The following is a 25,443-nucleotide window of genomic DNA, read 5'->3' on the forward strand; positions in this document are numbered from 1 at the left end:
AGCTCAATGAATATTGATTTGGAAACCCTAGTGAAATGGCATTTTTCTAGAAAATGTACTCTACCAATATTGACATATTGAGATATTGACATTAGTAAGAGAGAGAAAATCTGGATAGAACAATATCCGTAGAGGAAATTGGCAGGTTCTGTGAACACTCTTCACAAACAAAAGTATCATTATGAGATTATTTAACAGAGAAACCCTACCATTCCTAAATACATCAAAATCAATGCTGCTTAACATAATCAAAGATCATTGAAAAAGCAGGAAAACCTCAGAATAACTTTCAGTATGTTTTTTTGTTTGTTTTAATTTATTTTACTTATTGAATCAAAGTCGATTATACATATTTTTGGGGTTGAACATTGAGATATGTTGATCAAATCCTAAATACATCAAAATCAATGCTGCTTAACATAATCAAAGATCATTGAAAAAGCAGGAAAACCTCAGAATAACTTTCAGTATGTTTTTTTGTTTGTTTTAATTTATTTTACTTATTGAATCAAAGTCGATTATACATATTTTTGGGGTTGAACATTGAGATATGTTGATCAAATCAATATTACTAGCATATGTATTGTTACAAATCATAATTATTCTTTATGCCCCTTATCCAATATCTCCCCTTCCCCCCTCTCATTACCCTAGATTTCTTCTCTCCTTCTGAAAGAATAATGGTTACTCTATTAATTTGTTGCCTAGATGATCTGTCCAAAGCTGAAAGGTGTGATCAGGTCCCCCAATATTATTGTGATCAGATGCTTCTTCTGTCACTCTGGAATGGGCTTTGTGGAGAGAGACATCCTCTTCTTTTCTTTATCTCTGCTGGTGACTCTCCTTGTGTGAATGCACTCCAGTGGTTGGCGGACCATCTGCGTGGTGGTTGTGGCATCTAGCCACTTTCATGGCCACCATGGTTATTGTGGTGGCTGTGATGGGCCACCCACATGGAGATGATGTTTTTAGCATGCTCCTTTGCACTGGCAGTGTGCCTGGTTGTGGGGAGTGTCTAGTCACCTTCTGCATGCCCCAGGTCCTCAGGCAGGCACTGAGGCTCTGGCACAGTGTGCCTGGTTGTGGGAGGGCAGTCCAGTATTCTTCTCCATGCCCCAGCTCCCTGGGTGGGCCCTGAGGCACTGGCATGGCATGCCTGGTTGTGGGAGTGGGGACCAGTCCCTTGCTCCATGCCCCAGGTCATGGGAGGGCCCTGAGGTGCTGGCATGGTGTGCCTGGTTGTGGGAGAGGGATCTGGTCCCCTTCTCCGTACCCTGGGTCCCCAAGCGGGCCCTGAGGCACTGGTTTGGAGTGCCTGGTTGTGGGAGGGCAATCCAAGGTGCTGGATGGTGTGCCTGGTTGTGGGAGGAGGGTCCAGTCCCCAGATCAATGCCTCAGGTCACTGGGCATGCCCCTAGGCACTGGCTCGGTGTGCCTGATTGTGGGAGGGAAATCCTGTCCTCTTCTTCATGTCTCTGGTCCCTGGGCAGGCCCTGAGGTGCTGGAGTGGTGTGTCTGGTTGTGGGAGGGTGGTCCAGTCCCCTTCTCCATGCCTCGGGTCTCTGGGTGGACCCTGTGGTGCTGGTATGGTGTGCCTAGTTGTGGGAGGAGGGTCTGGTTTCTGACTCCATGCCTCAGGTTACTGGGTGGCCCCAAGGTGCTGGCTTGGTGTGCCTGGTTGTGGGAGGGGGGGTCCGGTCCCCTTCTCCATGCCTCTGGTCCCCGGGCAGGCCCCAAGGTACTGGCATGGTGTGACTGGTTGTGGGAGAGGGATCTGGTCCCCTTCTCCAAGCCTCAGGTCCCTGGGCAGGCCCCAAGGCACTGGTGCAGTTTGCCTGGATGTGGGAGTGGGATCCAGTCCCCGGCTCCAAGCCTCCAGTTCCCAGGCAGGCCCTAAGGTGCTGGTGGTATCCCTGGTCCGGAACTAAATTTTTGTCCATTGCTTATTTCTAACACAGGGGACCTTCCTGTGGGAACCAGTATGTGAGCTGTGTGGTGAGTTAAATTGCTGCTTTGCTGCTGTTTCCCTAGGGAAGGCTTTTTATGCAGCTCAGGGTTTAATGGTTGATCTTATAGGTACTTCCGGCTCTCCAGAGACCTGGTGGATCTGTGTTGCTTAGAAACTCTGACCTGGGCCTGAGTTTCTTCATCAAACTGCACCCCATGCAATTTTGCATTCCTGACCAGTCTCATCTGAGTAGTCCTGTGCTGATTGGGGGGTAGATCAGCTGTCCTTGCTGTGCCCCAGTGTTCTGCCAGTGGGCACGTCTCCCCCACCGCCTGTGCTCCAAACACTTCCCATGGGACGGGCCCCATGCTGGTCCCTTGCCATGACTCACCAGCCTCTGAATGGCTCCTCTTTTTCAGCTGTTCTGGCTCTTCGCTCCTGCGTGGGTCCACGGGAACCCTATTAGTGGTTTTGCTGTCCTGGGGGCCACCAAGGCCCTCTTCTCCCCTGCCACCTCCAAGTAACTCCATCTGAAGGGCACAGCTGCAGCTTCTGCCGGCTCCTGATCCATGAGCTCAGCAGCTTGAGCCTTAAAGCAGCCGCAGCCCGAAATGCTCCAAGCAGTTTTTTCTTTCTCTCATCATGGTTTCTCCTGCCTTCATGAACTCCATAGGTCTCTTCTCCTCTTCCCCTGAGCTCCAGCAGCCCCAGCTTGGCTGATGTTACATTTTTATACTTATAAATTCATTGATTTGTGGAAGAGAGTGATGCTGGGAGCCATCTGTTCTGCCATCTTGACCAGAAGAAACTTTCAGTATTTGAATAGAACATTGATATTAAAACTTTCAAAACATTACTGCAAATATAATAATACATAAAATGTTTGTGTCTGCATAAACATAGGGATATCTTATGTAAAATATTTTTAAACAATTCAAAATTGTTTATTAAAAATAATATATGATGAACAAATACAATTTATACCCAGAATGCAGGTAAGATTTAATATTAGATAACTCACTAAGACAGTTCATCTGAGATATTGAGATAAAGAGAAAAATAAGGTTCTCATGTTCATAATTACAAAAAAAGATTGGCAGTATTTAACAGGAGGTGATGTTACATAAAAATAGTGAATTAGGAATTGGTGTATCTTTGTAAAATTGACAGCCATCTGGGGAACCTATAAAACTCCCACTGAAGTCAGAAATGACACTAAGGAGCTTCAAGTCTCCTCTGTATACATCATCTTGGAGGGAACAGCCAAGACAATTTAAGAAAAAAGACCAAGGCATGAGAAAACTGTAAATTAAAAAATAAAAATCTGTTTGCAGATGATATAATTATATCTCTGAAAACAACACAAAAATAGTAGGGAAATCTAACACACATGTGTGTGCACACACACAAATAATTCAATAAACTAACCAAATGGAAAAGTCACTTAGAAACAGTTATAGCCTTCATTCTTACCAAGGACAATCAGTTCCAAGTTACAGTGGGATGTGAAACTGAAATTACAAGAGCATAAATTAAAGTAAAATTAGAAATAATATGACACACAAGGGCACAGATTTTATAATTTCATTCATATGAAATATCCAGAAATAGGCAAATCCTTACAAACAAAAAGCAGATTAGTGGTTGTCAGGGGCTGAGGGGAGGTAGGATTGGGGAGTAACTCCTTAACTGGTATGAGATTTCCTTTGGGGTGATGAAAATGTTCTGGAAGTACATGTATGGGTGATGGTTACACAACATTGTGAATGCACTAAATATCACTTGTGAATTTTATGTTGTATGTATTATACCACAAAAACATTTAAAAACAATATAGAAATAAAAGAAAATACCTAGGCACATTCATTTTCTTTTAGACAGTAAAGGAAGTTGAAAATGTTATATTTAATTGGCTTAAAGAAAAATATGTGCTTATGTAAGTAAATTATTCTCTTAGAAAATTAAGAACGGACCCAAATGTTTTTCAAATTCATGTGACTTGGGTAATGCCTTGGGTTGAATGTCCCCCCCAAACTTTTAATCCCCACTGTAACTGCTGAGGGTGGGAAATCCTTTTATGGTAATTGAAAAGTGGGGCTTTGAAGAGGTGATTAAGTTGAGGGTTTAATGGTGGTCATGGGTGTGGTTCTGAGGGCTTTAAAAAGAGCGGGCATGAGGATCTCTCTCTCTCTTTCTTTGCTCCATTTTCTGCCACGTGAGACCCTTGGGTCACTGTTGCCACCACCAAGGCCTTCAAATGTGTTCCCAGTCTGAAACTGTAAGCAATAAATTTCATTTTCTTTTTAAATTATCCCGCTCCAAGTATTTTGTTATAAGCAATAGAAATGGACTAATACAGATAATCTTTAATAAATAAGAATATTGTTGGTTTGATTAAAATAGGCATATGTTCAGAGTTTTCAGCACTTCACCTAATAGAGATGCATAACTTTTCTTACCCAGGTTTACTGGTAAAATGAGCTTATGTTATCTGTCTTTTTTTTTTTTTTTTTTTTTTCTAAAGATGACCGGTAAGGGGATCTTAACCCTTGACTTGGTGTTGTCAGCACCACGCTCAGCCAGTGAGCGAACCGGCCATCCGTATATGGGATCCGAACCCGGGGCCTTGGTGTTATCAGCACCGCACTCTACTGAGTGAGCCACGGGGCCGGCCCGAGCTTATGTTATCTGTATATTACAAAAGTTGTTAGTGGGAAAACTGACTTAGGATGATGGCTGGCTGTTTCATGTCTCATGCTCAAGAACAATCCAGGCATAATCACTGAGGACAAGTGAGTTAAGTAGAGGTAAGTAAGACAAAACTTTCATGTAAAAGATGTCCTTTTTATACCAGAAGGTTTAACATTTCTGTCATAAGTTATAAAAAGTTGAGGCTGAGGGAAATCTGTATAAACAATTTAATTTTGGGGTCTAGCAGAAAACCTAAGATAGAGGTATAGTTTCCCCTCTTCTATAGTCTCTTATTACATAGAGAATAAAGATATTTTTGACCATTAATAAACATTAACGTACATTGACAAATCGTACAATGAGAAAGCACATTCTTCTAGAAATTATAATTCATAGATTTGTCGACCCACAGATTGCTAGCGTGACAGTTCAAAATTGTTGTTTCCGAGGATTCACTGGAAATTAAAGTCCCTATAGGTTAAGAATTTTGATTGATATATGTAAATAAAATTACTGGAAATAATAAGGAAAAACTTGATATGCAAGTATACAGGTGAGGTAAGATGTGCCTTTGGTAAGAGACGCCGAAGGTGCGAGAATGTCTTGTTTTGTTGAGGGGACAAGGAGAGTTATTTTTGACCTAAAGTAGAATTACTGAATTGTTCCAGAATGGGAAGAAGAGAAGACAAAACTGAATGGGTAAGAAAGTTGTAGGCTTGTGGAAGATGAATCTTACATGTAATCGAAGCAACTTTACATGTAATCGAGATGGCTATGGTCAGAAGATAATTATAAGTTTTTCTAGGAAATCAGGCATTAATATCAAAAATACACAGACACAAAATGAGAATTTGGTTCTCTCTGTTGAAGCAACAAGTTTTCCTAGGAGTATTGGTCTGCTCTTAATAAGAAATTGTGAAAGTTTTTTCTTTAGTTTTTAGGCAATTGGCCTAAAAAAGTAAAGATTCTGTGTTGTACCAAGATAATTCCCTGGGCTTCATGTTGTCTTTATTAAGCTTTGAGCAAGTGATCAAAGAAAACTGAGTGCTCTCTGTTAAAAGACTTAAGGTTTTTCTGCAACTACGTAATTTTCTGTATTTGTCTTGGAAGTCTTCAAATTATCACGCTGGTTAAATAAATGACTATATTTCACAGTGAGCTGTGATCCTATTTTGATCAAGGGTTTTAAACCCTTGCTATTTTTGACAAAATTCTCAAAATCAAATTCTAAATTAAGTCTTTCTTCTGACCTTGAATTGACTTTGGGATTTTCCAAATGGACCCTTGCAACATCTCAAAGGGATATCTTTCCTTTTTAAAAGAGAAATATTGAACTAATTGGGCTTATTTGAAACATTAGATTATATAGGAAGCACTGTTAAATAATAAGTAATGCTAAACCTTCTTTGAGTTGTATTTATATAGATGTGTTGTCAATATGTTCCAGAAGTTGTATGAAATTTCTAGAAATCTGATCATACCACAGCACTGGGTAAGGCTTCCCAGAACTCTAATGAAGAAAACAGAACAAGAATTAATTGAAAACCAGGTAAATAACTTGGCAGATTTTCATGCTAAGTCAGCCAGTACTGAAATTGTTAAGATATGCAATTTGAATGAACCCCATAAAATTTATTTAATAAACAGTGCTACACTGCACCTGAATTAGAGAAACAAAATTGGCATTTAAGAAAATAAATTTAATGTTTTTTTATTATTATTATGAGTTTATTTATTATTTTTTACATTCTAAGATGTTGCAGAGCAGTTGGTGGGGAAGGGGAGAGGGGAAAGGGGAAGGAAATGGGTAGGATGGGAGAAGGAGGAAGGAGAGGGGTGTGCTTGAGGCCCATGGAACCCCCCTCATTCATGCAAGGGAACCAGGGGGCTTCCAGTGGTGGCTTGATCGTCACTGGGCTGGATGCAGATGTCAGGGGGGTATGGTGGGAGCCCAGGGTGCTTCCTGGGCAGCTCAGTGGTTGTCACTGGACTGGTTGTGGGTGTCGGGGGACATGGCTGAGGCCCCTGGCCCTTTTCCCCCTGGCCCTTCCCCCCCGGCTTGGTAGCCCAGGGGGCTTCTGGTCCTTCTAGTTGTTATAGGTGTTCTTTGGTGGTGTGAGACCTTTACTAGATAATATCAAACTTTTTTTCCAGTCTGTGGGTTTTTGTTGTATCTTCCAGTTCTGTGTGGGATTATTTGTTGTTCCTACCACTTAAATTCTGCACTAGAACTAATTTGTTATCCTTTGCTTACTTCTAAAATGCAGAAACTTCCTGGGGGGACCAGCACTTGAGCCCTGTGGTTGAGCTAAATTACTGCTTTGCTGCTGATTCGATGGTGTAGAGCTGGAATATCAGATCCTTCTGCCCCTTCCTGTGCAGGTTGTGAGTCAGGTAATTAAAAGAAGATACTGGCAGCTTTATGCAAGGTAGACATACTTTATTTTTTCAAATATGAGCTTCACAGACATGCTTTATTCTCAGAAACAAGCTCAGGCTGTACTCCACTGACCCTCCATGCTCTGCTGACCACTAGTTCAGAGCAGTTACCTTTATACTTTTAGTACACAATAGTGGCCACAAGCCAAGCAGTACAATCATGCTGTATCAGTAAATGGGCACACATGTGCAGTTACACTACTTTGATAACTTGTTTCTAGTGAATGTAATGAATTTTGCCCATTTGTAGCAGATGCAAGGCAAGAGATCCTGAGTAAACTTTTCTACTTTCCTTATACCTGGGGAAGGCTTTTTGTGTAGCTCAGGTTTAAATTGTTGCCTTTAAAGGTACTTTCCGGTCTCCTGAGATCTGGTGCACCTGGATTGTGTGGAAACTCTGGTCTGGACCTGAGCCTTTTCAGTAAACTGCTCCCCCTGCAGTTCTATATTCCTGACCAGTCTCCACTGAGTGGGCCTGTGCAGAATGGAGGACAGATCAGCTGTCCTTTCTGTGCCCCATTGTTCCCCAGTGAGCCCGTCTCCCCCACTGGCTGTATTCCAAACACTTCCCATGAGACAGGCTGTGCACCAGTCCCTTGTGATTACTCACTGGCTTACGAGTGGCTCCTTTTTTCAGTTGTCTATGGCTCTTCCCTCCTATAGGTCCATGGGAACCCTGTTAGTGGTCTTGCTGGCCTGAGGGCCACCAAGGCCCTCTTCTCCCCTGCCACCTCCAAGCAACTTCATACGAAGGGCACAGCTGTGGCTTTTGCCAGCTCTTGCTCCATGTAATCACCAGTGCTAGCCTTGAAATGGTAGGGGCTCGAAACTGTTGGGCGCGGTCCTTTCTTTCTCTCATCGTGGCTTCTCCTGTCTTCATGTACTCCGTAGGTCTCTCCTCCTCTTTCCCCGTGCTCTAGTGCCCCCAGCTTGGCTGTCATTGCTTTTTAATAGCTGTAAATTGGTTAATTTGTGAGAGAGAGTGATGCTGGGGACTGTCTATTCTGCCATCTTGACCAGAAGCCCCAATATAAATTCACTGTTAAGCATGAACTTATATAGAGTCTGGACAGCTGCCAGGTTCTCCCTGAGTCCTTGAATCTTCCATTGTTGAAAAACCTTGTTCTATAAAACCACACATGGGACAGGCAAGATGATCCAAATTATGAAAAAAAATATTGATGGGGTGTCTATTATAAAATTGCTAGGGTGATTTATAATTAATGTTTAGTTGGTCAAACTCATAATCCTGGGAAGACAATAAAAACTTCAGGTAGTATATTTCCAACATCTGATGAACCATTTGAACATTTGTAGATAGACTTTATTCAGCTGCCACAATCAATGGGGTACCAGGATATACTTGTAATAGTTTGTGTGTTTTCTGGTTGGATAGAAACTTCCCAGTGTAAAAAAGCTTTTGCTATAACTGTAGCTAAGCAATTGTTAGAAAACGTGTTTCCTTTGTGGGGCATCCCTGGAGGAATTTTCAGTGACAGAAGAATCTATTTTACCAGGCAAATTACCAAGCAATTAAGCAAGACATTATGAACATAATGGCATTACCATTGTCCTTACCACCCTCCGTCTTCTGGAAAAGTCAAAAGAACAAATGGTATTTTAAAATTAAAATTGGCAAAGTTAACTGAATCAATTGGATTGCCATAGCCAAAGGTATTATTACCATTGGCTTTAACAACAATCAGGTCTACTCCTGTTGAAAAACATACATTAATTCTTATGAAATAGTTACTGGAAGACCTATGCCCTCAGTAATAACGCCTTATGCATCTCCTGCTCTGCTAAATTCTGACACAACTAACTACTGTAAGACTAATGCATTACCAAAGTGTATTTTCACCAGGTAGAAGAAACTTTCTGTGATCAACTGACCTAGGACAGTCAAATCTTTCATGATCTAGAACCTGGAGACTGGATCTTTTGGAAATAAATTAAAGAAGACCTGTCCTTGACTCTTATTGAAAAGAACGCTTCCAAATTATTCTCACCAGCAACACTGCAGCAAAGCTTCAGGGCCTGGAAACATGGGCCTGTATCTCACAACTTCAAAGGGCCCTTCCAGACTCCTGGAAATGTATAGCTGTTGAGACTTTAAAGCAAAGCTAATCAGGGAAGTTCTTCCACAGAAGCGGATGGTGTCACGATGGAAACAGCTGTCCCAAGATCAAGGAAAAGGACTTCTCTGCCCTCATGAAAGCCTTTTCTCTTCTCGCATCTTTCCTATTTGTTGTTGTTCTAACCCTTTCCCTTTCCACTCAGGAAGATCCATGGGACCGTAATTTGTGGATGGCCTCAACAAAGGCTTATGCTCTAGTAAGAAACCAGAGCGATTATTGGGTTTGTGGGGTGATGCTAAAGAATCAGGAAGCAATTCCATTCATGCCAGTGCTTCTTCATGTTCCCAATGTGAGTCACCCTGAAACCGTAAAGGAAGAGTGGAAAACTATCCTTGATATTTTAAACATCACTACTACTTGCTTTGCTACACTCACTGAAAGTGATACCCTGACCTTTCTAGTTTGTAGCCTGATTACTACCAGGTATAGAATATCTGTTCAGGTGATGCCTGCATAAGGTATATTGTGCTTCCAGGAATCAAATATTCAAGACCTGGGAACTACCTATGTGGGCACAAGCAATTGCTTATATAATGTTACTGGATTAACTCCAGTTGTGTCCCTTGCTACTGGATATGGTTATGCACCCTTATACCAGGCTATAAAAGGAACCGCATAAGAGTAAGATTTCCACTGGGCCTTGTTCAAGAGCTATGGAAACTTATGGGCAAGCTGATATAACTGACCTCAATTAAAATGTCACTAGGTGGCAACCTTTTCCAGCTCCTGAAGACCTACATTGGGTTTGTAAAGAATTTGGGTTTTTTTGTTCAATTTCCTTGCTGATTTGGATCTTGCTATTCAGCCTGCATCACTCCTGCCTTCCAAATAGTTTTCCTAAAAGTTCTCATAATACCTCCCATAACCAGAGGTCAAAAATAATTGAAATTAGTATGAAACTTGAAATAAATGAAGATAAGTTAGTTGCCACTGAGGAAAGGTTCCAGTGGGGTTCCTGGAGGCTCACTCCTGGCAGTAGTGAAGTGTGACTTGCATGGAATTTTAAGCTAATTCATAAGTCGGGAAAAACTCTAGACTTTGTAGCCAATCACACCTTTTAGGGATTCAGACGGGTAAAGGCCACTCTCTAAGAGATTGATAACACAGATGTCCAACAAAAACAATTAATGGAACATCAGGCAGCTCTTGATTTCCTCCTTGCCCAAGTTGGGAGCTTTGTGTATGGTATGGAACAAAACTGAATGCTCCACTTACCTTTCCCCTATTTTAATACCACAGAGAGCTTGATTTAAAAGGTGGCTGATATTGCTGTTTCTCTAGACACTGACACCAAATACATTCAGAAAATTTCTCAGGGGAAAGGAACACAGGACGTGTTCATGGGAGCAGGTAGCAGCTGTGTTGCTGGCATGATGAATGATGGATGGCAAACATGGCTTTTAAGGTTTTCTAATCTTTGCATTTTTTAGAGTAGGCTCCAGATTACTATAATTTATGTCACCAGACTATTTACAAAATTAAATATCTCTAAATCAGGCCATTTTAGAGCAAACTATGGTCCATGATCAACACGATGCCCCAAAGACCAATGGGACTCAAATACTGTTGAACTACATTTATTGCCTGAACTTTGAATTGTTTGATTTTTGTTTAATTTGGTTCATGGAGACTCCTGTTAAGAAATGTATTTTGGTTTTTTGATATTATCTTTCTGATGAACATCATGAGGACCTCACTAATATGTTATACTCACTCAGAAGTCTTAAATACACATATACAGATACCCTCGAGTAACAAAACGTAAGGAAACATAAGTCATCTAACTAATTTGACATTGTCCATTGTGAATTCTGTATTGAGACCAAACAACTCCATTGCAGTGATAACATAAGGTGTTGTCATCGCAGATGGTTTTGGTCAATTTCTCAGAATTGAGAGGCTGACCAAAATACAAAAATTATTAAATTAAGTTTGGTCTAAAGATTTCTTCATACATAGTGAACTGTGTTAACAACAACCTATCATAGCAGCTGAACCTCCCACCAATCAGAAGGCTGCCATAACACAACCATATCCAGCAAATGCCAACTGCAGCAAATTAGGCTGTTTCTGTATGTCACTTGCTTTTCTCTGGCTATAAATGTAGCATGCACATGTGGTGAGGCAGAACATTCTGAACATTTTTGGTCTGGACTGTTGCTCAATTCAGAAATTGTTTCTTTGTTAAACTTTGCTAAATTTATTTGGCTAAAGTTTGGCTTTAGTTATTTGGCTAAATTTGGCTAAAGTTATTCTTTTAACACCTAAATAACTGTAAGTTATGCCAGGCACTCATTTACTGTCCCATACCTGTTGCTTTCAAACCTGTATCTTCCTCCGTATAAAAGAAAAGACTGTTAATGTCTGACTCTTGGACGTTTGCAGATATTGTGGTTGGAGTATTCTCCCTATTACAATAATACTTTTGAATAAAATCTCTCTTAATCTAAGTCTGAATTTGTTTATGATGGTGGTAATGCTTTCATTGTTCCGTTGTGTTAGAATATGTATATTCTTTTTTTGTGGCACAGTCTATAATATATACTCAATATATGGACGTAGTTCCTAGTTCTTAAAAAGTTTTTGAATGCTTAATAATTTGCACCTGTATTATAATGATATTACAGGGAAGCATATGTCAAAATCTTTCTGTAATTGAGGAAATATCCTTTTGATTTTTTGTGAATATGTCCATGTTGCTGCCTTGAAAGTTTTAGAGACAACAAAACTCTCTGTATACGAAATGGTTTCATGACTTTCAGCTATAATCAGCTTCTTGTTTATTATTCTGAGTTTAACGATAAGCTCCATAATACACTCCTTTGTTTGCTTAGGATTATGGAAGTCCGTGCTGAAAGTTCTTTCTTGGCAACATAGCTACTTAGCAATATTGCATAATACAAAATAATCCCCTTCTACAGAGTCCAAAGTCTATCTCAGACAAATGCATCTTTCAAAAAATGTGGGATATGTCTTCTTGTATCTGTCTGTGTGCTACACCAAGACATTCTGTTCATTTTAACCTACTAATATTTTAAATATTCATATGTTAATTTATGTAAACATGATCATATTTCAATTGATTACCAATTCTCAATGGATGAAACTTCCCACAAATGGGAATGTGAGAGAAAAACATACTTCCTAGAACATGTTAACTCACAGATATTGCCATAAAATAATTGCTGGTAGAAATGAGGCTTTTTTTTTTTTTTGGCACCTGGCTGGTGGGAATCCAAACCCTTCACCTTGGTGTTAAAACACCACACTCTAATCAACTGAGCTAACCGGCCAGCCATGAAATGAGGGTACTTAAAATTTGATAATCTAGTTTTACTTTCTTCACAATTCCTGTGAAAGAAAAGACCTGCCTTCCGAATACCCTTAGAAATCTTGCAAAATTAATTATTCTTTAGGTGAAAATAAATCCAAATGTCTTCCAAAAACTATTTTACAGGCTATGTTATCCACATCTGACAGAATATTCAGAAAGAGAAAACAAAGAAAAGACCCAAACTAGATTACAACTTTTAAATTAAAATTATGTTTCTAATTACTTAAAAAGTGCACATAAAGTGAATTTGAAATGCAGTGTATTTAGAAATCATTGGGCCTGGCAGCAGGTGGTGTTGAGTCGGACAAGTCTGGAGGTCCATCGGACCCCAGGTTTGGAACCTGCTTTTGGAGAATGAGCTGAGGGCACAACGCTGAGGCCATGAGTATTTCATGGAGATTAATGGATGCAGAAACCAAAACTCTTTCCCTGGAGACTACACCCATCCTCTCAGAGGGCTCTCTACAGGAAGGGCACGGATTATGGACTGGCAACCTGGACCCCCAAATCACAGAATACCACTTCTTCAAGCTCGTTCAAAAGTTTGGCAAGGTAAAGCAGTTTGACTTCTTCTTCCACAAGTCAGGTGCTTTGGAGGGACAGCCTCCGGGTATTTTTCTTTTAACTTTGAAACTAAGCAGGAAGCAGAACAGACCATCCAGTGTCTCCATGGCAAGCTGGCTCTGTTTAAGAAGCTGGTGATGTGATGGGCACATGCTCAGGTAAAGCAATACGACCATAACAAGAATGATAAAATCCTTCCAATCAGTCAAGCCACCCTCAAGCCCTGAGCCTGCTCAGTCTATCTTAAGTGTCACTGCAAAGATAAAAGCCATTGAAGCAAAGCTGAAAATGTTGTCATAAAATCCTGATGCAGAATATCCAGCAGCACCTGTTTATTCCTACTTTAAGCCACCAAATAAAAAAAGACTGCTCTTTATTTTAGAACTGCTTGGAAATCTCAAAGATGGTGGTTGTAAATTACTGTATTAACAAAAGCAAATTGGACTCCATACCTGAAATCCTCTGCCTTTGGACATTGTAGATGTGAATGGTACTACCTAACATGGCGTGGTCCACACCATGGCGGGGTCTTGAAAAGAATAGCTTGGGCTGCCCTTTCCAAGTTGGCAAGGCCCCAGAGGGAGAGCTGCTGGCAGGGCCCCAGCTACCAGCACTTGCTTTCACTGTAAAGATCTCTGCCTTGGCATGATGGTGCTGCCTTTGCTTTCTCTTTTGATGTTTTGGTCAGCGTGGCAGTTTCCTGAGTTTCCAAAAGATGCAAAAAATGACACACAAACAGTTGTTGTCATAAAATTAGATTATCCCACAAAAGATCCAGGAAGATTGAACAATTCCAAATTGTCCCTTTTGAGTCAATTTATTACACCAACGATGTTTTAAAAACACCTTATGAATAGCCATGAGCAATTGTTTTTACCAAAGAAATTAATAAACAATAGAAATCCCCATCCTCTTCCCACCATCTGGGTAAATGGTTATATGGGTTATATAATGGGAAAAGGAAAAATTTGGTACCCTCCTAGGGGACGTCCTAAATATGACTTAAGTTGGCAAACGTCATTTACAGGGGATTACATTAATGGTAAGAGAATGGTTGGAATTAATGAAAAAAGATATTATATGAAGAATTAAGTTTATGAGAAAGAATGTGTAGAAACCCTGTTACTCACTGGTGTCCTGAGTTAAATAAAAACATCTTAGTAAGATATTGGGACAAAAACATATGATGCACAACTTTCCCTCCTAAAAATAAAGATTATAGATGGAATTTAGAATGCACCTGGTTTTGTGAGGGATGGTGCTGTGCACTTTGACACTTTACATTGGGCCACACAGCCGTTATATTAAGTACACGCATGATAAAGCGGTTCAAATATCCTTTATTCCTTTTCCAAATGAACAATAGGTTCTTGCCTATAGAAATATGAGAATCATTAAATCAAAGTTAAAAATATATAAAGTTTGTTTAACACTTTATAACCGCAATCGCTGCTATCTCAATTTTGAGTCAGACATAATTTATGCTTGCTGGTAGTAATAAGTTTAAGGTTAATACAAGGACAAGAAGAAAAGAAACACAGTGGTGAAAAATGTCAAGAACAGCGAGTCACGGACTAATCGACCACAACAGATATAATCACCAGAAAGAATTGGCTGACCACCGAGTTTTATTTAACCTTGTGGATTATTAATTTTATGAGAACTGACATAATTTTAAGAAAAGTTTCCGTTTAACTATTGGTTTAATAATTTTAAAGGTTTATGTAGTTAAAATGCCCACATTAACCCCCCCCCCCCCCCCGTGTTGTGTAACAAATAAAAATGCTGTTTTCAGTCTGAAGGCTGCTTCAGCTGCTCTGGCTGCGACAGCACTGACAGCCCGCGGGGTGAGAACGTGCTTCAAAGGAACCGAGGTCTCTGCCTGTGTTTGTTATTTTTGCCGAACCTCTTCATCCCTTTTTCAAGGGCCCCCAATTCGACTGGAGCTGGTCTCCGGCACTAACAGAGCACAATCACATGTTAGAGGTTGGTAACATAACATTTCTGGATGTCCTTTTGGATGTGTGGATGTATCTTCCTTGAACTATGTGTAGAATTGAGCATCACCTAGAATAAATAAGATCGTGTCCCAGATTGTGATTTGAACGTTGCAGTGCTCTAGTTGGCTGGTTTATGTGGATTTGTAACTCCAGAAATATTCTATAGTGTGCCAGAGAAAAAGGCACACATACAAAATATTATTATTTAAATCAGGAAATGAAATGTATTAATGTCCACCAAAAAAAAAAAAAAAAAAAAAAAGACCATTCTTCTGTGCTCACATGTCTTTACAACATAAAGAAAAAGTAAGAGATGGAGGGAAATGAGGGACAGAATTTCAATCATGTTCAGAACTGTTGTTTCAGAATTTACTATGAAAATCTTTCCAACTGGACTAAAAAAGAGAAAGTTCTTGACAAAAGGAAGCTGGTTCTTTGAGCAAATTTGTTTAAGAATTATGCTTATTGTTTCAAAATCCCAATTAGGAAAACATGGTGTATATCTTAAAATTGTTTGCATCGACAAAACCTTAGCATCGAATTGAGCATTTTATACCACAACAGAAGTTCTGTTTGGAAATCCAACTTTTATTCTACAGTGATCATTTTTTTAATAATCTAAATAATCCTGCCTCTATAATACCAAATGTCATTTAACATGGGACTTTTAAAGTTGCACTTATTGCATCAGATTGTTTTTATAGCACGAGAATGTTCTATTTGGAATCGTGTCATGGCAAATCTAAATAGAAAAGCAAAATTTCCTTGAAAACCTAAACGTTGTATTGTTCACTATCAAACATATTACTCTGTGATAATTGTATAGGGGGTCTGCATAGAAGGCGTTGAATTATCTTGTGCAGGGTGAGGAGGGGACATGCAGTGAGACAGAAAGTCAACGGAGCAGGCACTACTCTGGTACCAAGATTGTAATGGCCTCATGTTTTATGTGGTTTTAAAAGACTGCATAACTTGAAAATGATTCTTCATTTGTAGAACATACTTCTCCCTAGATATTATTGCCACTTTAAAAATTCTAAGTATAACAATATAGATAAATAAACTAACAGATTTTTTTGTGTGTTTCCTCAGCACAGTTTTAGTTAATGTGGTGCCAAGTTTGACAGACTGTTTCATTGGGCAGCACTGTTGCTCGTTTACCAAGTAAATCATTTTGTTACTCTAGGTGCCATTCGGGGTGATTACAGATTGTTTACCACTATCATTACTAGCAAGAGGAAGCTTTCACTATGGGAACTTAAGTTTTCCTATGAGTATAAGTGAATTTAAGACACTTGCATCAAAACTTCAGCATAGTGAGTTTTTGGAATTCACAGAACTGGCTCGGAGAAATTCTTTTCACTTTCCCTGAGGTTAATCTTTTTTAGATACCTTTAGATATCAAATACTCCTGCATTTTTTAGCTACGTCTATTTATGATGCAAGTAACCTTCCATTTGGGGGATGGTTCAGAGAGGTGGGAGCATTATCTTCCATTTTTCTGGTGACTTCTTGGAGTGTAGAATTCACCATTTTATCCTTAAGTCCTCAAAGGGGTTATGGTGGAGTAGAAACCTACTTAATGCAAATTAATCTTCTGTTTTTAATAGGAACTTAGAAAATACTTAACTTATAATTATATAGAGTCGTTTCCTTCAGAAACCAGAGTTATTTATTTGTATTTAAAACAATGTTTGTTATTTGTACCGATTCTTATCCTGTGTGAATATATACAAGACAGTGAAAAAAATTTGACATAAGCATATTATGATATCAATAAAGTATATATCAAAGGTATTTGAGGCTAACTCAACTAAAAGGTAGGGTAGAATAATAAATGTAAGGAATAACTATATAATTTATACCTGTTTTTTAAAAGTTGGCGTCCTAACCTATCACCAGCCTTAGCCATTCACACCCTAATCCCCAGGTGCTATCTCTTTGAAAGACTCTGGAACTGAGCAGAGGGTTGACTCTCACTCTCCGGGGTGAATGGGGACTAGAAACGAGAAGGATTTCTATTCTGTTCTCTTAGGCGTCGGCATGATTTGCATATCCCGCCCAGAAGGTTTTGCATTTCACTACTATTTTGCATTCCCTTCAGGACAATTCCAAGGCTTTGTAATTAAATTGCTAAAATTAATTTCAATTGCAGAAACGTTCCTGGATCCGATCACCGCCACACTTTGACGCTACCAGCGAAATCCTAGTTCCCAAACCGCCGAATTGCTTCAGCACCACTGCCAGGTCTTGCCTGCAAAACGAGGAGACACAAACGCGCCGGGAGCTGGGCGGAGGGAAACGCATGCCCCGCCCCGCCGCGCCGCGCCCCGCCCCCGCCCAGGCCCGGCCTCTCCCTGCAAGTCCAGTTTCCTGCAGACCCGGAAGCAGATCACGTGGAGTGACAGTCACAAGGTGCCGCGTGGGTTTCCCTCTCTGTACTTTACACCTGCGCTTCGTAGTTTCTCAGCACTTCCATATCCGGGATCTTTTGTGCCTTGGGGCCATGTAGACACCTCCTTTCCCGCCGTTTTCCTGCCAGCTCCGTGTCATGTAACGTCTCCACGCCCGAGATGGGTTCACGCCCTTACGGTCCCCCAACTCTCGCCCTTCTTGGCCCCTGGAGGGCAGGGCCGGCCGCCGCAAGCCAGGGGAGACCGCGTCCTCTACCTGGTCCTGGGATTCTGCAGACCCCACCGATGTCGTAACCCACCCCCGCCCTTGTCTTCCTTGGGCCGGGCCCTTCTGCTCCCCAGGCCTCACCTTCGCGGTCACCGCTTCCCACGTTCAGGTAGGTGACTTGGGCCTGTCTCTTGAGGACCAATGTTCTTCTGTCCCAAATTCCACCCCAGTGCAAAACGTGCTCTTCCGTAAGGCGGACATCTTATTCCATCCCCCTCCCCGTGAATGCGTGGGCAAAAGGGGATTAGGAGGGACAGCAACTGAAAGGAAATAGAAAAACCGAGAAAAGGAAAAGAATGAAGGCGACCGTAAACAAGTAGAGGATGGGTGAGGGATTTGCAAAGAATCAGTAAGAGTGAAAGAAGAAGCTGAGAAAGTAGGGGTCGAGGGGGTAGGCAGGGAGAAGAGCAACCAGAGGAATTTACAGAAAAGCTCCATCTCCAGAAAGATGGACAGCACAATCGGGAGAGGGGCAGAGAAGAGGGAAGCCCTTCAGACTGAGTGGGAGGAGAGGATAAGTGATTTGCAGTCATGGCAGACACAGCAACGTGGTGCTGGGACAGCAAGACGGGACGACTGGTGACAGGGGAGCAGAAGAACCACAGCAGGGAGAAAATCTAGAGATCTGAGATGACAGAGTGGCGACAAAGGCGTGTGACAAGGAAGGGGGAATTTAACAGGGAGAGCAGAGGGGGAGCATAGATGGGGGAAGAAAAAGGCAGAAATATATGGAGATTGGGGACAATTAAAAGATTGGGGAGAGTGATCAAAAAGAGGGGAAACAAGTTGCAAGAGTGGGGGCAGAACAGGTGCAAGAGAAGGAGTTACAGGAAGAAAGGGAGAACCAGCAGGAGAGGAGAGGAGGACAAAATGAGCAAAAACCCAGGGGGAGAAGACAGACAAGAAAAGAAAACAGCTGGAGAGAAGGTGAGAATGAGAGATGTGTACAGCATAAGGGAGGGAAATATAGTAATGAAGAAAGGGAAGGATCCTGGGTCCAGATGAGTTGATTGGCTATGATGATAAGTTGTGATACATTGATTCTATCTTTATAATGCAAAAGTTTTAAATGTGTTTGTTTAAATTATACAGATGAGAATGGGAATTGCAAAACTCCTGTCTATAAGGCGTGTTGTGCATTTTATAATTCTTGGCAGCAGAGGCTAGCTTCCATTTGCAATTCCTGTTCAGCCAGAGGGCAGTGACTTGTCTCTGTTACTACCTCGTGCCTTTTTAAAGGAACATTAAGAGTGCTGTTGCTCTCTTTTTGCAGTGGATTTGTTATTTTTTTCCTGGTTCCTTTTCATTTCATTAATTGTTCTTTTTGAAGCTTGAGAAGTAAGCTTCAATGGCATCCTATATAATCAGCTCATATTATTCTTTTCTAAATAGGATATATTAAAAAAAATTTCTCCATAATAGACCTTATTTTTACAGTTTTAGGTTTACAGAAAAATTGAGCAGAAAGTACATATAGTTCACATCCCCCCCCACAGTTTCTCTTGTTATTAACATCTTACATTAGTGTGTACATTTATTACAATTATGAACCAATATTGATACCTTCTTATTAACTCAATTTTATATTAGGGTTTTCTCTTTGTGTTGTGCAGTTCTATGGGTTTTGTCAAATACATAATGTCATGTATTCACCATTACAGTATCATACGGAATAGTTCACCGCCCTAAAGATCTTCTGTGTTCCACCTATTCATACTTCTCCTGCCCCCCCTCAACCCTGGCAACCACTTATCTTTTTATTTTTTCCTCATCACCTCAAACATTTATCGTTTCGTTGTGTTGGGAACATTCAAGATCCTCTCTTCTAGCTAATTGAAAGTATATGATAAGTGGTTGTTAATTATAGTCACCCTGTTGTGCTATAGAACACTAGATCTATTCTTCCTGTCTAGCTGTAGTTTTGTACCCATTAACCAACGTCTCACTATCCCCCCCCTCCCCTTTCTAGACTCTGGTAACCACCATTCTACTCTCCATATCTATGCATTCAACTTCCTTAGCTCCTGCATATGAGTGAGAAATTGTGGTATTTCTTTCTGTTCCTGGTTTACGTCACTTAACATGATGTTTTCCAAGGTCATTAATCTTGCTGCAAATGACAGGATTTCATTCTTTTGTATGGCTAGAATAGTATTCCATTGTGTATATATGTTCTTTATCCACTCGTGTTGATGGACACAGGTTAATTCCATATCTTGGCTAATGTGAATAGTGCTCCAGTAAACATGGGGGTGCCTATATTTCTTTGATATACTGATTTCCATTCCTTTGGGTATACACCCAGTAGTGGATTGCTGGATCATACAGTAGTTATACTTTTAGTTTTTTGAGGAACCTCCATACTGTTTGCCATAATGGCTGTACTAATTTACATTCCCATCAACAGAGTAGAAGAGTTCCCCTTTCTCTGCATCCTTGTCAGCATTTATTTTCTGTCCTTTTGATAATAGTCATTCTAACTGGAGTGAGATGATATCTCATTGTGGTCTTTTTTTTTTTGCATTTCCCTGATGATTAGTGATGTTGAACATCTTTTCATATAACTGTTGGCCATTGATATGTCTTCTTTTGAGAAATAACTATTCACCTCATTTGCCCATTTTGTAATCAGATTATTTGTTTCTTTGCTGTTGAGTTGTTTGAATTCCTTCCATGTTCTGTATATTAGTCTTTTGTTGGATGCATAGTTTGCATATATTTTCTCCCACTCTGCAGTTTCTCTTCACCTTGTTGATTGTTTCCTTTGCTGTGCAGACTTTTAGTTTGATATAATCTCATTTGTGTAATTTTGCTTTTGTTGCCCGTACTTTTGAAGTTCTCTTCATAAAGTCATTGCTTAGCCCAGTGAAGTTTCAAGATGTAGCATCTTACATTTAATTCTGTAATCCATTTTGAGTTGGTTTTTGTATGTGGTAAGAGATAAGGGTCTAGTTTTATTCTTCTGCATAGGGATATTCCGTTTTCCCAGCACCATTTATTGAAGAGAATGTCTTTTACCCAATGAATATTCTTGGCACCTTTGTCAAAAATTAGTTGGCTGTAAATACATGACTTTATTAGTGGGTTCTCTGTTCTATTCCATTGTTCTTTGTGTCAGTTTTTATGCCAGTATTATGCTGTTTTGCAGTATAATATGCCAGTATTATTAGCTTTGCAGTATATTTTGGAGGCAGGCAGTGTGATGCTTCCAGCTTTGTTCTTTTTTGCTCAGGATTGCTTTGGTTATTTGGGGTCTGTGCTTCTAGACAAATTTAAGGACTTTTTTCTATTTCTGTGAAGAATGTCATCAGTATTTTGATAAGGATGGACTTGAATCTATAGATTGCTTTGGAAGTATGGTCATTTTCACAGTATTAATTCTTCCATTCCATGAACATGTGATGTCTTTTTATTTCTTTGTGTTCTTTTAAATTTCTTTCATCACTGTTTTGTAGTTTTCCTTGCAGAGGTCTTTCATCTCCTTGGTTAAATTTATTCCTGGGTTTGTTTTGTTTTTTGTTTTTGTAGCTATCATAAATGGGATTGCTATCTTGATTTCTTTTTCAGCTAATTTGTTGTTGGTGTATAGGAAAGCTACTGATTTTTCTTTGATTATGTATCCTGCAACTTTACTGAATTTCTTAATCAGTTGCAAGAGTTTTTTGGTGGAGCTTTTAGTGGTTCCTGTATATAAGATCATGTTGTTTGCAAATGGGGACAGTTTGACTTCTTTTCCAATTTGGATGCCCTTTATTTCTTTCACCTAATTACTCTGGCTAGGATTTCTGGTACTGTGTGGTTTTGTTTTGGTTTTTTCCTCATTGGTTCAACTCTAATGGATCTGTAAAAATTAGGATCAGGGAAGGTGGAAAAGACTTTAAAAATTGGAAACTCAGGCCAGAAAAATCTGCTAATGAAATTATTGCTAACACTGGGGCCTTTAGTAAACTCTTTTTGTTGCAGTGGGGGAACTCAGATGCACACAGAACAAGGGCACTGTGCTGGCTGCTGCCCAGGTGTTTACACTCTCCACCTGCTCGTGTTTACACTCTCCACCTGCTCAGGTTCTCCTTTCCCCTCGCACAAAGGTGACATCAGTTCTTCCGCAGAAGGTGTCTTCCAGCACATTCCTCACCTTCCATCCACTCCAGCCCCTTCAGCTGTATTCCAGGAACATCACAAAACACTCTTATGAGCTGCACATCTGAGCTCAGCCTGAGGAACAAAGACTCATCCCTGTGCTTTTGACAGAAGGCCAAAAACTGGGATGTTGCATCTCCCTTCCCGCTTCGTAGAGTGGAGGCCATGGCCTTCTTCCTCCCAGGAGGAGACCCTACTTACTCCTCTTCTGGAGTTGGCCTCTGCTGTCTTTTGAGAAGTACTCTTTACTGTGCCAGGGTCACTCTCTTCGTTCCCTCCCCACTTCCGGCTACCTGCGCCTGCCGGCCCAGATGAGGATCGAAAAGCCCAGCGCTGCAGCCAGTCAGCTGCGTGCGCCTGTCGCGTGTCGCAGCTGCTGCAGAGACTGCGGCCCCTGCTGGAGCGAGGCGCGGGGTTGGGGAGGCCACGCTGCCTAGTACTGTGTTGAGTAAGAGTGAAGAGAGTGGGCATCCTTGTCTTGTTCCAGTTCTTAGAGGAAAAGCTTTCAGAAATAAAAAGCTTTCAGAAAGCTTTCAACTTTTCCTCGTTTCGGATGATATATTAGCTGTGGGTTTCATATATAGCCTTTACTGTGTTGAGGTATGTGCCTTTTATCCTTAATTTGTTGAGGATTTTTATCATGAATGGATGTTGAATTTTATCAGATGCTTTTTCTGCATCAATTGAGATGATCGTGTGCTTTTGTCCTTTATTCTGTTGATGTGATGTATCATGTTTGTTGATTTGCATATGATGGGCCAACCTTGCAACCTGGGGTGAATCTTGCTTGATCATGGTGAAAGATTTTTATAACGTGCTGTTGGATTCAGTTTGCTAGAATTTTGTTGAGGATTTTGCATGTTTGTTTATCAGGAATATTGGCCTATAGTTTTCTTTTTGTGTGTGTGCTTGTCTGATTTTGGTATCAGGGTAATGCTGGCATCATAGAATGAGCTTGGAAGAATTCCCACCTCTTCATTTTTCTGGAAGAGTTTGAGAAGAATTGGTATTAGTTCTTAATTAAATATGTGGTAGAATGCATCAGTGAAGCCATCAGGTCCTCGAGTTTCTTTCATGGGAGATTTTTATTACTGATGCTGCCTTGTTACTTGTTACTGGTTAGTTGAAGTTTTCTGTTTCTTTTTGGTTTAATCTTAGTAAGTTTTGTGTGTCTAGGAATTTATCTGTTTCCTCCAGTTTTTCCAATTTGGTGATGTATAGTCGTTCTTAATAGTCTTTAATGAGGGGGGGGAGACATAACGACTACAATTCCTTGAAGTTGATACGACAAGCAAACAGAAAGGACATTGTTGGGAGGGAGGGGGGAGAGGGAGGAGGGAGGGAGGTATCGGTAATGGGCCACAATAATCAACCACATTGTATATTGACAAAATAAAATTAAGAAAAAAAAAAGAAATGCCCACTGAAGTATATAGGGGGGAAAAATAGTCTTTAATGAACCTTTGTATTTCTCTGCTGTTGTTCTCTTTATGCAATGGATTTACTTTTTTTGTTCTGATTCCTTTTCATTTCATTCATTGTTCTTTTTGAAGCTGACATAAATCATAGTTTATTCATTTTCTATTTTTCTATATATAATTACTTGTGAAATAGCTTTAGTGGCCTCCCACAATCAGGTGGGATCCCATAATCCACTCACATCATTTTTTTCTAAATATGATTTATTTTCAAAATTTTTCCCCTTTGACTCCAAAATTCGTTAGATTTTTTTAAACAATTTCAAAATTATTTTTGTTGAAATCAACTGTGTCCAGATTGAGGTCTTATACCGTTTCCCCTCCCTGTGAATGTGTGGGCAAAGGGGATCAGGACAGAGCAGCTGAGAGGAAATAGAACAACTGAGACAGAGACAAGAAGAATGAGGGAGACCCATGAATGTATGTCAAAGTAGAAGATTTGCAAAGAGACAGTAAGAGTGAAACAGGCCTAGAAAGTAGCAGGGGGAGAAAAGCAACTAGAGAAATTTAGGGGAAAGCTCCATCTCTGAGGAGATGAAGGACAGCAAAATAGGGAGGGGGGCAGCAAGGCGGGAGCCCTTCAGAGAGTGGGGAGGAGAGGATAAATGACTTGGAGCCATGGCAGACAGAGCAACATGGTGCTGGGACATCATGAGGGGGCAGCTGATGACGAGGAGAGCAGAGGGAGAACCACAGCAGAGAGAAAGCCTAGGGATCTGGGGTGCCAGAGAATGGGAACGAGGGGCTGTACCAGGGAAAGAGCGAGTGTAACAAGGAGAGCAGAGGAAGAACAGAGACGGGAGAAGGAAGAGGGAGAAATATATGGAGATTGCGAACAATCCAAAAAATGGGGATGAAGAGCAACATGAGGTAAAATAGAACAGAGAAGGGGAGAGACAGCAGGAAAGGAGAGGGTACAAAATGAAGAGCAGAAACCTTAGGGGGAAACACAGAAAAGAAGAGAAGAAAAGAGGTAGAGAGAGAAGACAACAATGAGAGATGTACAGAATGACGTAGGGAAATCATAGTAACGAAAGAGGGAGGACCGTGGTTCCAGATGAGTGGTGAGTTGGGTATGGATGATTGAGTTGTGATGTATTGATTTTCATCTTTACAATCTAACAAAGTTAAAATTTGTTTCTTTGAAATATACAAATAAGGGCTCCAGCTGCAACACGCTGACAGCCCGCAGAGAGAGAACGTGCATACTGATGCATTGAGGTCACTGTCTGTGGTTTTTATTTTTGCTGGCTTCCTCATCCCTCTTTCAAGGACCCTCAAACTCGACTGGAGCTGGTCTCTGGCAAAATGGCGCCAACGCAGGGCTCGAATTAGGATTTTCTGATGAGAATGTCTTTGGCGGCTGGCTGCAGGAACCGGACCTGGCACCGGAGCGGCAGCGGCAGCAGTGGTACCGCCTCCTCACCCGGCGGTGGCAGCAGCGCTGGCGGCAGCAGCAGCCCCTCCTCACCCAAACATCAGGGCCCTCCAGATACAGGCGCCCCAACAATATCTCCTCAAGCCAAAGTCCCAGGACCCCAAGGACTGCATTTGCACACCCTCCCACGCAACTTGTGCTTGGGACCTGACCTGACTGAGAAGGACATTTACCAGCCAGCTGCTCCCACCAACTGGCCCTAAGAGAGCCTGTCTGCCTGCTGTGTTCATCAGACTGCCCAGTGGAACAGAAGATACTCTGCTCATTTCATCTCATCTGTGGACTGTGAAACCCCCTGCCACAATGAATAAATATCAAGGAAAAGATATGAGAAATACAAAAAAATCAAGAAAGTACACCACCAAAAGATAATAAATCTCAAGCTCTAGATCCTATAGAACAAGAAGCCCTTGAAATGACTGACAAAGAATTTCGAGTGATAATTCTAAGGAAACTGAATGAGATACAAGAAAACTCAGCTAGACATCATGATGAAATGAGGAAAAGTATACAGGACCTGAAAGAAGAAATGTACAAGGAAATCAATGCCCTGAAAAAAAATGTAGCAGAACTTGCCAAACTGAAGAAGTT

This window comes from Cynocephalus volans, chromosome 3 (assembly GCF_027409185.1).
Source record: "Cynocephalus volans isolate mCynVol1 chromosome 3, mCynVol1.pri, whole genome shotgun sequence".
Taxonomy (NCBI): domain Eukaryota; kingdom Metazoa; phylum Chordata; class Mammalia; order Dermoptera; family Cynocephalidae; genus Cynocephalus; species Cynocephalus volans.